At 44.6% G+C, this 15,258-nt stretch overlaps 1 protein-coding gene across 1 annotated transcript in view; it reads right to left on the reverse strand.

The window, feature by feature from the left end:
• Positions 1-15,258, reverse strand: part of FTO (FTO alpha-ketoglutarate dependent dioxygenase) — a 373,670-nt gene that overhangs the window by 96,931 nt on the left and 261,481 nt on the right. The window lies entirely within an intron of this gene.

Below are 15,258 nucleotides of genomic sequence, written 5' to 3' on the forward strand. Positions count from 1 at the left end.
CAAAGGGATGTGAGATCACAAGTTTCAGTAATGAAATTCCAGAGACTAGAAAACACCTTGCCGTGAGGGGTCAACCCGAAAAGTGGAAGGCTATGTAGGTCTTATCTAGCCTACACCCCTTGTTTGAGCTCCAAAGCTACTCCAGGACTTATCTAAGGTCACAAGACAGAAGTGGCAGAGCCTGGGCCCCGGGGTACAGACTGCCTGACCTCTATTTTACAAATTCTGATGAATCAAAGAAATAGTTCAAAGGTAAAAGTATACCTAGTGGTTCCAACCTCACTATTCATCACACATTACACCAATTAAAATGCAATATAGGGGTGATTATTGCTGGGCTTTAATCATATTGTGTTGTCTACAACATGCTGATGGACATGTGTTTTTGGAAAATCAAATAAAACCACAGAGCTGGTTGTTACTGGCTCTGGGTTGTTTTTTTTTTTTTTTTTTTTTTTTTTTAAATTTACATAGTCTCAGCTTGCCTTTAGGAAGTTTGTAGACGAAAGCAAACCTGTCCCCTGGAGACACTGTGGAAAGAGTTCTTAAAGCAGAGTTATTCTCTTTGTTGTTGTAGTCACTTATAATCAGAGAAATCAGAATGTTAGCATGATTCCATAGAATTACACAGCAACTACCGTAGGACCAGAATCCCCCTTAGCAGTCCTAGGAATCACCAGTAGCTGAGAATAATACTCACAGTTCAAGATCTGACTTGGGCCCCAAAAGCTAGGAGGATTCCCCCCCCTTATAAATATATTTGTTCTCCATCCTCTACCCCAAGCCTCCTCCTTTTCTTTGAAATTTGAGTAGGACTCCTCTGCTCGGTGACCTGTTGGAATATACTTGCTTGTTTGCTTTCTCCTGTGTTTTTCTTAATGCAATAACTTGAAATGTCAACATGAGGTGACAAGTAAATCCTCAGTCAAAATAAGTTTGCAACCAGACTGGAGGAAGAAAAGGATAAGCATGCAGAGAGCTGGCCATGGAAGCTGCTGAATGGCCACCAAATCCACGGCCAAAGCACTAATAGAGGCCAGCATTTATTATCACCACACAGGATCACGCCCGTCCTCTTACTCGGCAGGCTGTATTCTCGATCTTTTCCTCTGGGGCTCTCCATTGGCTCTGGCTCTGTAGCTACTGCAACAAGCAGGTACAGAAAGATCGAGGCGCACGGTCTGGATACAGACTCTGGCTGCGTTACTCAAAGCTGGAGGTACTTACAGGAAGAAAATGTGCCAATACAGATGGCGGGTGGGGAATGCGTGTTGTTTTTTAAATTTCCCACTGAGGCAGAAACTTAGCGAGTTAATGATACTGTCTGTGATGCAGACGGGAGAGAATCCAGAGATTCCCATCCTATCCCGTAACAGAGTTTGGGAGAATCCATTTTTGGCCTAGTCTACATGAAAGGGAAGATGAAGGTCAGTGTAGCTGTAAATCAGAGAGAGGGGACAACATCGACCGACCAGCCAACAACTGGCTGCTTGCATGGGGTCTCTGGCACCAGCTCGAGGACCCTCACAGCAAAAATGCGCCACATGGTGAACGTGCTATCATTTTAAGTAGTTTCTTTAATTCCATCATAGATTCTCCCCCTCTCTTGCTGGCTTCGGGTGTGTTGGCCCTGTGGCAGCTTGCCTCCACAGGACCTAAGCTGAGAGGGATGAGTTACAAACCCAAATCCCAGTGTTTGCTAAGGGGATTTATGCATTAGGTTCTCTGAAACTTTACCCAGAAAGTCTTCCTCATTCCTCTGCTGGGTTTCCGGAAGAGAGAAATCCCCTCTGCTGATCTCCCTTTGACTCAGTGCTGGATACGGGCACATATAAATCCTGCTAATGACTTCTGCCTATGGCTGACAGGTTCTGGTCTTCGGTGAAAGCTGAGTTCTCAGAAACTGCTTCTTGTTTATTTCTGAAGAAAATTTATGGCAGGACTTCTTCAGTAAGCATCGGCATTCCCCGTGACGGCTGGCTGTCAGCACCCTTCATTTACCGGGCTGTTCCAAATGTGGGGATCTAATTCATGCTGTCAGATCTGGGACCCTAAACATTCTAACATTCAGAATTTTGAAATCGTCTTGCATGAAACCTAAGGGCCCTGTGTTGGGAGTTTCCTTTTTTGGAGGTGGAAGACATCACCTTCTTAACACATTTCATTCTTGAGATACAGAATTCTTGGTTTTCCTTTGGGAAATTCCACCGCTTGGAGGTGGGGGCGGGGGTGGCGGGTGAGGATGCTTGGGGACTGACCGATTTCAGATAATCAGAATATGCCTTATCTCCCTATGGTTATGGGGCTTGCTTCGGGAATGGACACATAATTCATTCAGACTAAGAAGGCATGGTAAGAATCTGGGGCTTCTGAGAAAGAGAAGTATTTCTTCTTTGATGCGATTCGTGATGTGACAGTAGCTATGAGGTCTGGACCTGCAACCGTCCTGAATCCAGAAGAGGGTAAAGCTGCCAACCCTCCCCCCAAAGCCTCAGTTCTGCAGAAGGTTATATTAAAAAAAGACTATACCATCAAGGATATTTTGGGAAATGCTCTAGGCAGTGGCCTCCTTTTGGACAGTAACAATTAATATGAGAGTGTTAAAGGCTCTGGGAGTTCTTACAGAGATGAAAACTATTCAATTTTACTTAACCCGGTGTTTCCAAACTTACCTGACCATGGAAAGCACCCCCTCTTTAATTCTGCTTATAGTCACTTAATATCTCAAGGATCTCGACTTCTGCAGAACATGCGTTGGGAAATGATAGTTCTATGAAATGTCTCCAACTCTTGCGTCTCATTTATTCACTACAGAGAATTATAAAACTTTTTAAACACCAAAAGTATACAGCATAACATAACACACTTGTAGCTATCACCAGCTCTGCCAAATCTTCATGAAAAAGAAAAACATCTAAATTGAATCTGCCGAAAGATTTGATTTCCAAGTGTTCTATTTCTCTCATGCCTCTTTGTCTTGAATATCCCATCCCCCCTTTCTGCACCGTTCTTTGCCTGGCTATATCCTCCTCCTATTCAAGACTCAGCTCAGCCATTACCTCCTCAATAAAACCTTTCCCGTTGCCTCCTGTTCCCCAGCCCATCAGGCTTCTGTGGTCCTCCTCTGAATTCCCAGAGTTCCCTGAATGTACCTCTATCCAAAGATAGCAATTATCACATTCTTAGTTAATTGCTTATTCGGTGGTCTCCTTTAGTAGATGAAAAGTTCCTTAAGGACAAGAAAGTCTTTTCTTTCTGTGTCCTCAATATCCTGGGCAGTGCAGGGACTATCAGAGAGATACTAGTTCAATGTTTCGTGACTGATGAACACTGCAGGGTTTTCCCGGGCGGAGGGGGGTGGGGCGGAACGGTCTTCCCCTCCAGGGGACATCAGTGTACAAGTCAGCCACCAGATTTCTTGACTGCTGGGTTGTCCTGACTTCTGTACATTTGACCTGGTCACTATCTTCCTCTTAGGATGCTGTCTCCGCTTTGATTTTTCCATCTCAAAGCAAGTGAATCAGCTAGAATGTCCTCCGCTTCGAGTAGCAGGACACTAACTCTCAAAAGCTTAAGCCATCAGGATACTTATCTAAAAAGTCTGGGGGTGAAAGGCTTTGAGGTCAGTCATCGTGGATCCAAGCTTTCCTTCCATTTGTTCTATGAGCGTCAGTGTACTAGTTTCTCCGTCTTCCAATGTGTCACCTCGTTGGCTGCAGGCCAGCTGCCACGGCTCCGGAATCCTGTCTGCCCACTGTGTGCCGAGGCCAGAAGCTTGCACAAGGCTCTGCCTTTTTACCAGGGAGAAAATCTCTCTTCAGAGCCCTTGGCCCACTTTTCCATGTAGCTCCCAGGTCAGAACTTGTGCCATGTGGCCCCCCAGCTTGCTGGGCAGGCGGGGAAAGTTGAGCATCTGGTCCAGAGGAACAGAAACACCATGACTGGCTTCCAGTCAGGTGAAGTCAGGTTGGCAGAGGGGCCAACCTCCCTGAGATCAAGGGGCCTCTATCCACCAGCTGAACAAAACTAGGCTTCTCTTAGTGGGGGTGAAATAGGCAGGGGACAGCTGAGGGACGAGCTGCCGGGTGAGTGACGCAGTGTGCCTGCCACAGTAACCCCAGTACGGTTGTCAGGGTACCGGGCTGTGCAACCAGAAGCTTTGCATTTCGAGGCTACCACTTCTCCCTCACCAGCCACAGGCCAGCGGCCAGCTCCCCATGACCTCTGCGTGCGGTGTTCATTCGCTCTAACGGGCGGTGTCCTTGTTGTATCATGTGAGCTGACTAATGACGTTTAAAACAGGAGAGAGGCTTCCATTCATCCAACTTCTTAAGTGAGGCATCTCGTGACATTTCTTAAGGCAGGAAAACATGTGTTCAGGCATTCACCCGACAGTTCCTCTGCATCTGCCCTGGGGCAGTTTTGGGTCACAGAGATAGTCAAGACAACCTCTGCCCTCAAGAGGCTCACTGTCTGGTGAACAAGACAAACATTTACACGAAGAGCTAAGCTGAACATGACAAGGGCCATAATTAAGATCTGTAGACAGTGCCACAGACCAGAGAGGAGGTCAGTGTGCCGGGGGTTGGGGGGAGGGATGTGAACGGGGCCTCTGCAGACAGCCGCGGGAGCTGCGTTCTGCCCATCTTGCAGAGGAGGACGGAGGAGACCTGGCCACTGACGCCCAAAGCCCTCTCGAGGGAGGAAACATTCACTGGGAGGCAAAGGAAGGCGGCCAGGAGGACGAGGTAAAGAAGGAGTCCGTGGCGAGGGGGAAGAAAAGAAGAAAAAGGGCAGTCGATGGAAAGTTCGGGATACGGTGAATGCTCTGGAGCAGACCTGCCATTGAGGGAAAGGGGTTGGGGTGGGGGAGCGTCCCAGAGAGGAGGCCAAGAGGCAAGTGAGGCATTTTACAAACCTGCACCTTATCCTTGAGTCGGCAGTAGAAAGTCAAGGAAAGTTTCAAAACATTAAAAATAACTCATTCAATCTTCAAAGGTTAGGGAGGCCAATCCCATTTGCAAATTAAATAACTCCTAAACTGTAGGAGTCCTAGAGCACTCCTGACTCTGTTTAATAAACAAAGAAGTGATTATAATGTTCGAGAAAGAGCTGTCAAGTGCGCTTCTAAGTTTTTCAGGGGCTCGCATGAAATGAATACCTGTGTTTTGTCCTTCCATAAAACCGAACAGGTTAGGGATACATCCCATAAATCCTACAATTATTTCAAGCACAAAGCGTAACTTTACTACATTATCGCTTTTAAATAACACATCACCAGGTTCTGGTTCCCAAAACCACTTTGGGGAAAAATGCTTTCCGAAGTGACATCACCCCCCTCTCCATATAAAATGAGAAAATAAAGGATCATATTCAGAAATAGCAGACTCCAGGAGGACTGGTGCACCTTAAGAGCCCACTATGGAGCCCCCTACCGCCCTGAGAGAAACAAAGAAATAAATTAAAAATATAAAAACCCCCAAATACACAGAGTTGAGCTTAAAAGACGTGGGCTGGTTTTCCCCAAATCCATTAATAAAATAAATCACCGTATTTCATATTCACAGTCATCTCTGAAAGTTCTCCTCTTAATTGCTCTGTGGCATCATGTTTTATTTTAGTAAAGTTCAGATTTTATTGCCGGGGACTAATGGGCATGGAGCCCCTGAAGAACTTGTTTTAAAACACTGACCAGTCAACCATAAAAGGGATATTAAAACAGCTACACGGGCTAAATAAGAATTAAAAAGTATAGCCACTTATTTTTAAATTAGAATCCTCTTTCGCATTTAGGAATATAATAAAATGTGTCATAAACTTTCTACTTTCATTCCAAAGTACTGCTGTAAGGATCAGCCGTAATGCAGATACAAACCTTCTACGGTTAAGCAGGACTCATTAAAATCAAGAGCTGTTTTTAAGCATTATTAGAGGCGTTTTAAAATTATAAGTTATTACGATGCTGTAAAAACCTTCCAAGGAGAGACACAGAAAAGGAGAAACGGGGGAGGATCTAATGAAGACGACTGTTAACAAACTCGTGCCATTGGGAGGTCAAAATTCACAAGGCAAGGAGGGTCAAGTCCTAGGACACAGCTGGGGAGAACTCGCAGCTGTAAGATGTGTTCAGATGAGATCTTCCTGCATCACTGTTGCATCATGCGGTGTCATCCCATCCAGTCTTGGAAGCTTTTCCAGAACCATGTAGCCATCTCTTGTTTTACTGATACACCAGCTTCTTTACCAAGGTTCGGTATCAATGATTAGGGAGTAGCCCCGTTTCGTTAAGTGGGAACCTGGCCAGAAGAAAATCAATCTCCCATCCCTGCCTCGAATTCAACCTGACTGGGGCACTCAATCAGAGATCCGCAATATTCTGATAACGGTTACAGTCCTTTCCTTCTTCTGGTGGCCCAGAAGAGGGCAGGGATCGTTGACCCAGGAGGGGACGTCCACTCCGATGAGCCGCACGGGGCCCGGTCACACGCGGAACGTGGAAATGGCTTTTCAGGCTTCCTTCTGAAATAGGGCACGAGGCGTGGGGAGAAAGTGGATGGCTTTTCCCAGCAGAAGCACTCTCTGGCCAAATAGGACAGACACAGGATGTCCAACCGAAAGGAACAATCTTTTAGTAAACATGATCTCTGAAAGGACTGGAAAATAGAGACCTCAGCAGAGATCCCGTTGGTGCCAGAAAGGGGGCAGGGGACCAGGCAGGCGGAGCAGCAGGATGGCAAAGGGGCCCAGAAGCGACTTCATTTCTAATTCAGCGGCACCTTCCTTTCCTCTCAACAGTTTTAAATAAAGGCATCTTGAACTGGTTTAGATTAGCCCCCACCAGGCACATTTGTAAAGATAAAAAGAACATGGTTGTTTTCCTTCCTCCGAGAGAGGGGGCTGGGAAGAGAGCAGGAATGTTCAGCCAGGCCTTCGTGGAGGAGAGAAAACAAGAGTCAAGTATGTTCTTATGCCCGCACCGCTTTGAAACTTCGAACTCTCAAACGTCTTGTCTTCCTGGGTCACAGAGACAGAGAGGAGAGGAGCCAGGCCAGGGTAGTGTGTGTGTGTTTGTGGGGGGGGGGTGCTGGTTTAGGGGGGAAAGGGGCAGAGAGAAGTGTGTTTTTCTTCCTCACCCTGCAGTTCGTGGCAGCAACTAGCTTGTGTAAACATTCGGTAGCCCATCTGAACCCTATTTTAGAACAAAACAATTTCAGTTTTAAAGTGTTTGAATTACTTTAGCTAAATCTGAGGATTTGCCTATTGAATCTGGAGCTGTTCCCTTTCAACTCTGAATGAAGGAAGAATTATGAGGCTGGAATTATTCAATGAGAGCTATCTGTCCTGGCACTCAATCAAAGGGATTAGGATTTGGAGAGAAAAGCCTACAGGTGATCCTCCAGGAAGCATACCAAGCAGTTATCAAAAACATACAAGTTCAAAGCAGCTCAATTTTCATATGTTAAATGTACTTGGATGCAGCCCCAGGCTCCTTTCTAGGTAAAAAATTGTGTTAAAGCTGTTTGTACTTGCATACTTAGCAGACAAGGGAATAAAAAAAGCCCGAGGAACAGCGATGCCGGGTCCACCTCACCAGCATGTAACACGATAAATCAATCTTGTTCTCTCGGTGAAACACGATCTGATAGGGGTCCGGGCTTCCCGGACCCATCCCTGACTCCTAACATCACGGCAGATACTAGTTTACCTCCTCAATGCAAAAGAGCTGTCACAACACAAACGTTGTGAGGTCAGGCACCTGGCAGCTTCACAATGAACAGTGTGTTATTCACGAGGCTTGGGTGCTGTTTTCTCAAAACACCATGATCTGGGCTTAATGGTGTATTACCTACTTAATAGCTTAACTTGGGCGCACTGAGGAGGAGGATAAAAGGACTCACACTGAGATGTGGGTTCGTTTGAGGAGGCCTTCCTGTTACTAGTGGGTCATCGAGACAGACACTTTACGTGGTCGTGGAAATTCTGCAGGGCGCACACAGAAGGTTACAAATCCCTCTGGTGTGCCCAAAAGGGCTCTGAGAAAATGAATGTGTAATATATAGAAATAAAGTAAAGGGGGAATGCGGAAATCTATATTCGGTCTTCAGAAATGTATGTAAAACGTGTCATAGCCTCCCGGACACATAGTCCACGCTCAGCAGGTGGCCATAAAGGTAGGGGCAGAAACAGTGTCTGCTTCGGTTTCATCCACCTTCTGCGGAAGGAAGGTCGACATCACACCGCTCCAAGACTCGGCCTGTGGCTCACTGGCAGGGAGGGAGGAAAAGGGCCTAGAACTTTGTAGGACAGAGCATGGCACCAAGAGGCGAGCATGGGGATCTCTGGCTCCAGAAATTCTGAAGGGGAGCCGACCTACCCAAATGGCAGTAGCCTCATCCATAAAATGAGTATAAAAGCCTACTCACCCGAAGAGGCTGCTGCTATTTACTCACTGTATGCCAGGAGGCACTGTGCTAAGCATTCTACAGACATTAACTTTCCTCCAATTGCATTATGGAATAAATATTAACAGTTTCCATCTTAGAGATAAAGAAACAGAATGAACTCAGCACCTTGCTCAGTCACCGTACCAGTAAGTGGCAGAGCACAGATTCAGACCCAGGACTTGGAACATAGGGTCCATGTTCTTTACCTTCGACCCGATTCTGCCTCCCTATAACCCGAGTCTCTTGCATTTGAGCTGCCTTCTATAATTAACATTATTACCAGCCTATTGGGCTGGGGCACCCGGGACCCTCCTCAAATCCTCCCTCTCCCTCCCTACTGCTAATCAATTGCCAAGTCCCACTGTCTTATCTCCGCAATATCATTCTCCCTCCTGCGTGCTGCTCTTTCTGCCGGGGCCCAGGTGAGGTCCTGCCACCTTTGGGCTTAAACACTTGCACAGGCCAGCCTGCCTTTTCTTTTCTCCAAGTCTTTGCCCACTCTCTTCCTGAAGCTTGAAATACTGCCTGCCTCATTTGCTTAGCACAGTCCTACATGTTCTTCTATGCCCAGGCCAGAAGCTTCCGTCGACCTTGGTTACTCTCTCGCCGGTGCTCCCAGACCACATGGGCTGAGTCCTCCGTATGCACTTTATCCTCCTCGGCATTTCCTTTAGCTGGACTCCCTGACCCACATCCCTCTATAAGAACCACGCTACGTAAGTACCGCATGTACTGTGTCGTATTTGTTTTTGTGGCACCTAGGTCTTCCAGATAGGTTTTTCCAAACCGGGGAAAACAGAGGGTGTGGAGGAAGACTATCTGAAGATTCATTCCAGGTCACAGATGCTTGATTCATATGATGCAAGCAATAAAAACAAAGATATAACAACAGCAAGGAGAAAAACCCTAGTATTACATGAGGCATAAGAAAGCATTGTGGATTAAAAAAAAAAAAAAAAAAAATCTAGGCATGTGTGCCAGACTGCCAAGGTTAAAACCCTCCTTCTACTGCATGCTAGCTATATAACCTTGGGAAAGATTCTTAACTTCTCAGGCTCCAATTTCTTTCCCTCCAAAATGAGGGATAACAACATGGGTTTGCTGTAAAGGACTAAAGAATGCACGGAGCCTTTAGACTAGCACTAGGCACATGGTAAGTGGTCAGTAAATGGTAGATAGGACAGGACATGGGAGACAGTATTTCCTCTCCTTGCCATCTAAAACACTAACCTCTTAAAACAGGTACGAAAGGGAAGTAAGCATTACAGTCTGTGCTTTCTCTTTCAGAATCAGAAATGAAAAAACTCTAAGAAGCTGGATATTGCAAAGTCTGCTAGACTTTTTTTTCCCCTTCCCTATAACTCAGCTTAAGGCCCCAACATAAAAGAGCAACACCATGAACCTGGCTCCTCCTGGCTTCTTATTGTCTTGGCACTGAATGATCAATTTGAAAGTACATTAAGTTATTTAACAGGTCACCAAGTAGCAGAAAGCTAAAAGTTGAACCGTATTTACAAGGAAGAATTATATGAAAATATTTTTATTGATACCATAAAAACCACCATTAAAAATGACTGCACTGAAACGCTGAACGTGTATGGAACAAATGGCCAACTCTTAAAATACTACCTGGTTCCAGACAGTCCAAATTTTGTGTCTCGTTAGCAAATAAGATAAGTGACTTTGTCTGAAATGATGTTTTATAAATCCGATTAATGGGCTGTAAGGGAGGCAGCGGTTCCCCAAACAGGAGAACTCATTTTTGAGTTCAATCCCCATCGTACACACAAAAATGCAGGGGGAACGGAGGGAAGGAGCTGTTTTTAGACCCACGGACTGCTAAAAGTCTCTAACAATTCCGTTTTATACTTTTCAAAATACCTGTACCTCATTCTCTTTTCTGCTCCTCGCGACAAGCCCGAGAGGCAGGCTGGGCAAATATGAACACCCCTGGGGGTTTTTAATAGTACCAAGAAATGTAAATCGGTTTCATCGGAGTCAGTTTAAAGCAGGGCTAAGTCAGGCTCCCGTTGGCTCCATGGCCTCTTCCATGGCGCGTGAAAGAGCCGGTGTGCGTGGCGTAGAGATGGATATGTCTGCGCACACCCACAGAGTACTGTTCTGTTAAACTCTGTATCCAGACACATGATAAGGCACTTGTTTGTTGTTCTGCTTTTCGAAAAACAGAAGTGATATACTTTCACCACCGCAAAAATAATAGCACAGCGCTTTGTATATACTAGTCTTTTTTTTTTTTTTTTTTTTTTTTTTTTTTTTTTAAAGAGTAGGACGTCCTCCAGTGATTGGTACAATCTTGTTTTTGCCTTTTCTTGCCAAAAAGAAAATATGGCTTTAATAGAAGTTTACATCTGCGTGGCATTACATGCATGTAAAACAGATGTAACCTAATTACATTTTCATTTAAATTGCTAAATAGCTACCTAAGTAAAAAGCTAAAATAACATACAAACAACAGTTACTGTAATAACAAGTGTACTTAGAATTGAATGAAAAGGATCAAAGCTGCAGCATATAGAATTTGAGTTGGTCTTTCGAAAAGAGAGCGACGTCACAACGCTTCCCCCCACCCCCCCAACCCCGGCCATGCCCCAGTCATTCAGAAGTCTCTCCCACGCGGCCTAGAGATGCGGCTCGGCTCAGTCTAGACACATGGAAGGAAATCCATAGCGTTTACATAAAGACTTTGGGTTTCGTGAAGATTAGACACACTCTACTAGAGATTATATAGCAAAACCCTAAATTGGAAATGAGAATTCTGGGGCAATACAATCAGCTTGATTACAGTTTTAAGCAGACCTGTCTCGGCTAAAATCAGGAATCAGCCCCCAACCCTGAGATCAGAGCACCCTTTTTTGGGATTGTCGCAGAAGACAACATCGCACGTCAGTCATGGCATACTCGTGACCCGCCCCTTCCTGCCAGGAGAAGGCTCGTTGGAAGGATCCAGAGCATCTGGGATGATGGGGAACTTTGCAGAAGGGAACACTGGTTGGTCTTCACAAAGGAGCAGAGGCAACACCACACCAGGTGGTAAGTGACAGTGATTGCTATCTTGAGTAGGCTGAGAAGCAAACTATACGTTTAGAGTGTTCGAGCAGTGTAAAATTATTTCAAAATTAGAACAGTCCATCGCTAAAAGCAAAGGATCTAGCCTTGGAATGCCTGCTGAAAATCCTCTCCCATTCGCTTTCTTTTCTAAACTAGACTGGCCAGTTTTTCTGCATTTTGCAAAGGAGTGCAGAAAAATAAAAGCCTTGGATCCAGGGCACCTGGGTGGCTCAGTGGGTTGAGCCTCTGCCTTCGGCTCAGGTTATGATCTCAGGGTCCTAGGATCAAGCCCCGCATCGGGCTCTCTGTTAAGTGGGGAGTCTGCCTCTCCCTCTCCCTACCTCTCTACTTACTTGTGGTCTCTCTCTCTCTAATAATTTTAAAAAATGTTAATTATTCAAAAAAATAAAGAATAAAAACTTGGATCCAGCCAGCCCTCTTTGATCACAGGTCTGAAATGTTTCAGAGGAATTAAACAACAACAAAATGAAATGGAACATCTCTCCTAAAACTAAGAGTTTCAAGCCAAGAACATCCTTATCAGAGACATGGACAAACTCGAAAAATGAGCTTTAAATGATACCCCAACACACCTACTCTGAGAGTTAGCTTTGGGCTCCCCTTTTCATTCAACTGAGCAAATGTCCTCTCTCTAGAGGTCAGAAAGAATGGAAAGACAAAGGATTGGAGGTGAGGCACTAAAAGATGTGAAAACAGAAAAATCACCCAGGGGCCAGCACAAGGTGTCAAAGTTGGCACTTCCTCCTCAATGCTGTCTCAACACGTGTCTTAATAGTATTTTAATGGGCACCCCCTGCCTCTCACTTACTACCCTATAAACAGCCTATACTTGAAACTCAAACAAAGACCAAAAAGGGCTCCGACGCATAGGGTGGGAAAAACTTGCTTTTTTGTATCTAGGCATCCTACACCAAAACTCTGGTGATTCCCTGCCCGGATCTGGTAACAAGGAGGTTTTGGGAAGAGAACGGGAAGCCTAACTTGGAGAATCTTTTCATCCCATAGCTGTTCCCCAAGCCGGACACTTTGGCTTCCTCTCTTCAGAAGGTTTGCTGTCTGCTTTCTGTAAAGGGTGTTTGTAAAGTTTCACAATGTGTTGAGAACAAGTTTGCGAAAGACAAGTGAAGGCTTGTCGTGATTTTGTAAGCAATTATTTCATTTGTGTTTAATAAATCGGTCATAAATGTCATAGACTAATGGCTGCCCTTTCTCCTCCCACCCCATACACCCCCTGAAACAAAGAGGCAACCCTGTACCTCTCTTGCCAGGGGCCAAGAATTAATGGCAGGTCTTACTCTAAACTTCACCTATTTGGAAGGACACCAATGGCAGCTGAGGACACACTGTGATTTCTCTACTCAACACCACACCTCTCTGCCCCCAAAACAAACAGATTTCCATCATCCCACTCTCCACCCAAGAAAGTCAGATGCCAGGAGAAAAGGTAACAGATGGCCCAAAAGAAACAAAATTAAAATAATCATATGACAGTATCACTGACTTATTCACGGTCTTTTCTTATCTGATCATTGCTAAACCAGTAGTTACTCAAAAGCACACATTAAGTGATGATTTATCTGTTTGACTGTGGTACAAACATTGTCTTCTGCTGATGCTTAGTAGCTCTGGGAAAGGAAATGTGAATAAAGCTCTAACTCGGAATGAACTTTAAAAAATAACCGCATTCCAAAGGCTGAGGCCAGAGGCAGGGGAGGAGGAGAGAAGTAATTACTTTGAGAATGGGTTAAAAGTCAGCCAGAAAGGAAAGCTAAGGGTGGCTCTGTCCTATAAACTTTTCTGGAACTCTACTCCCTTAAGTCAGCCTTGACAAAGGATTTATGTCACTAAGAAGAAAAAAAGAAAAAAAAAAAAACAGAAAAAGAGGTAAATGTGACAAGCTGCACTCATTTTCAGAGTAAGTGCCTTCTTCACAATGGTGTTTGAAGCCGCAAAACAGTAACTACCCAGCTATAAACACCTCCCCTGGAGAAAGAGAAGGGGCTACCCCAAACCACCTAGATCCTCCTTTCTTCAATCTGTGGAAAATGAAATCACATACATGGCTTGTAGGCCAAATGCAGTGCTCACCTATATTTTTCAACTTTAGGAATATTAGTTGTCCAAGTTTTTATGTAAGTATGTTTCTTTTAAAAAAAAATAGCAAATAAACAAGCAGCAAAAACAAAAAACAAAAACAAAACAGGACTCCTGGCTTCTTTTGGAGGAAAAAAGACATCTGGTGAGTCCACCACAATGGTTCTACTGGCTAGAATGGAGGACTGGCTGTGTCATCTTTAGGCTAAGGGGTGCTTTCTGGTTCTACATTGTCCCCTCAAGTCCCCGTCACGTCATACCTAGTCCGCGTCACTCACTGACATTACCTGAGGGCCCCTATATGGATTTGAGCTGATCATTTCTGGTGTTTGGTGTAACTACTAATTAAATGCCCAGCAAATAATCCTTTTCCCTATTTGAAGGCAGAGAAAAAAGGATCTCAGAAGCCCCCCAGTCCTGCTGAACAATTCCAACGGTGACCAAAATTTCGCTGCACTGAGTTGGTGTTGGAATTTCAGAATGATGTATGCCACACATCCTTGGGCTTGCCCAAAGTCATCCTGGTCCCAGTCCACTCAGACTGGCTGGCCATGAGGTCAGCCGCTCCTCCAGGTACCTGAATCCCTAGGGGGTCTGTCACATGTTCTGTGGTCAACCCAGGAAAATGAACCACACTGTTGTCCTCGAAAGGAAAAAAATATATATATATTCTATTTTTATTTACTCTTCTTATTACTCCCAAATTAAGTCTGTTCAAAGTTGACCTATCAGACACACATTTTCAGCCTGACTTTTTTACAGTTACGATACAGAAAAACCATCCTTCTTCATGATATATTTTGTTATAATGAGGACCACACCAAAAAAAAAAAAAAATGCAGAGAGCAATCTGTGGATCTTTGGAAATAGAAATGAATGTACATATTTTGCGCTAGCTAGCAGTAATTACTTTACCATGTGAGGCTCAGGGTAGGTAGTAATGTGCAATACCTTTAAACTTGGAGCCATCCCAAAAAACAAACAGCAAAAAACCTGACCTCTGACCCTGTTTTGAAGCATCACCACCCGCTCGGGTAGTGTTTGCATGCTGAAATATTTATTTCCTTCATAAAAAAATCTATCTGAATATCCAATCTCTCGCCAGAAAAGAGTCTTATTTCCATGTTAGCAGAAGCCCTTAAGTAATTTGGGGCTATGATCTGAACACTACAAGCTTTACCCACTTAAAACTTTGCTGGCTTCAAGATGCATATTTTTCTCACCAGCTCCTCATTTGCAAAACATATTAGAGATTCAGGTGAAAGGTGACAAAGTTTCCAGAGCTGGAAAGCCCAGTTAGAAAACTCTATGTTTCTTGGGCATAGCTTCCAACAGGGCTGTATTTCTGGGCATTCTGTCACTTGAAGACAGGGTTTGTGCCGGTGGGGAGGGACAAGTTCAAACAGGCAGCTATCGTAATGGTAACTTTCTGGATGCGGTGTAGGAGAGACTGAAGTTGCTCAGGCAAGCTATTTCATCGAAACACCTCTGACTGTGGCATTACAGCACAAGGATATCACCCCGAGAAGTTTTCCTTCATCTGCTCACTGATTATGGTATTTAAATAAAAGGCCTAATGAAAGTCACTTAGACGTTAATTTCTGCCATGAAAAGGACACTCTAAATCTCA

Source organism: Mustela lutreola, chromosome 16 (genome assembly GCF_030435805.1).
Source record: "Mustela lutreola isolate mMusLut2 chromosome 16, mMusLut2.pri, whole genome shotgun sequence".
NCBI classification, from domain to species: Eukaryota; Metazoa; Chordata; class Mammalia; order Carnivora; family Mustelidae; genus Mustela; species Mustela lutreola.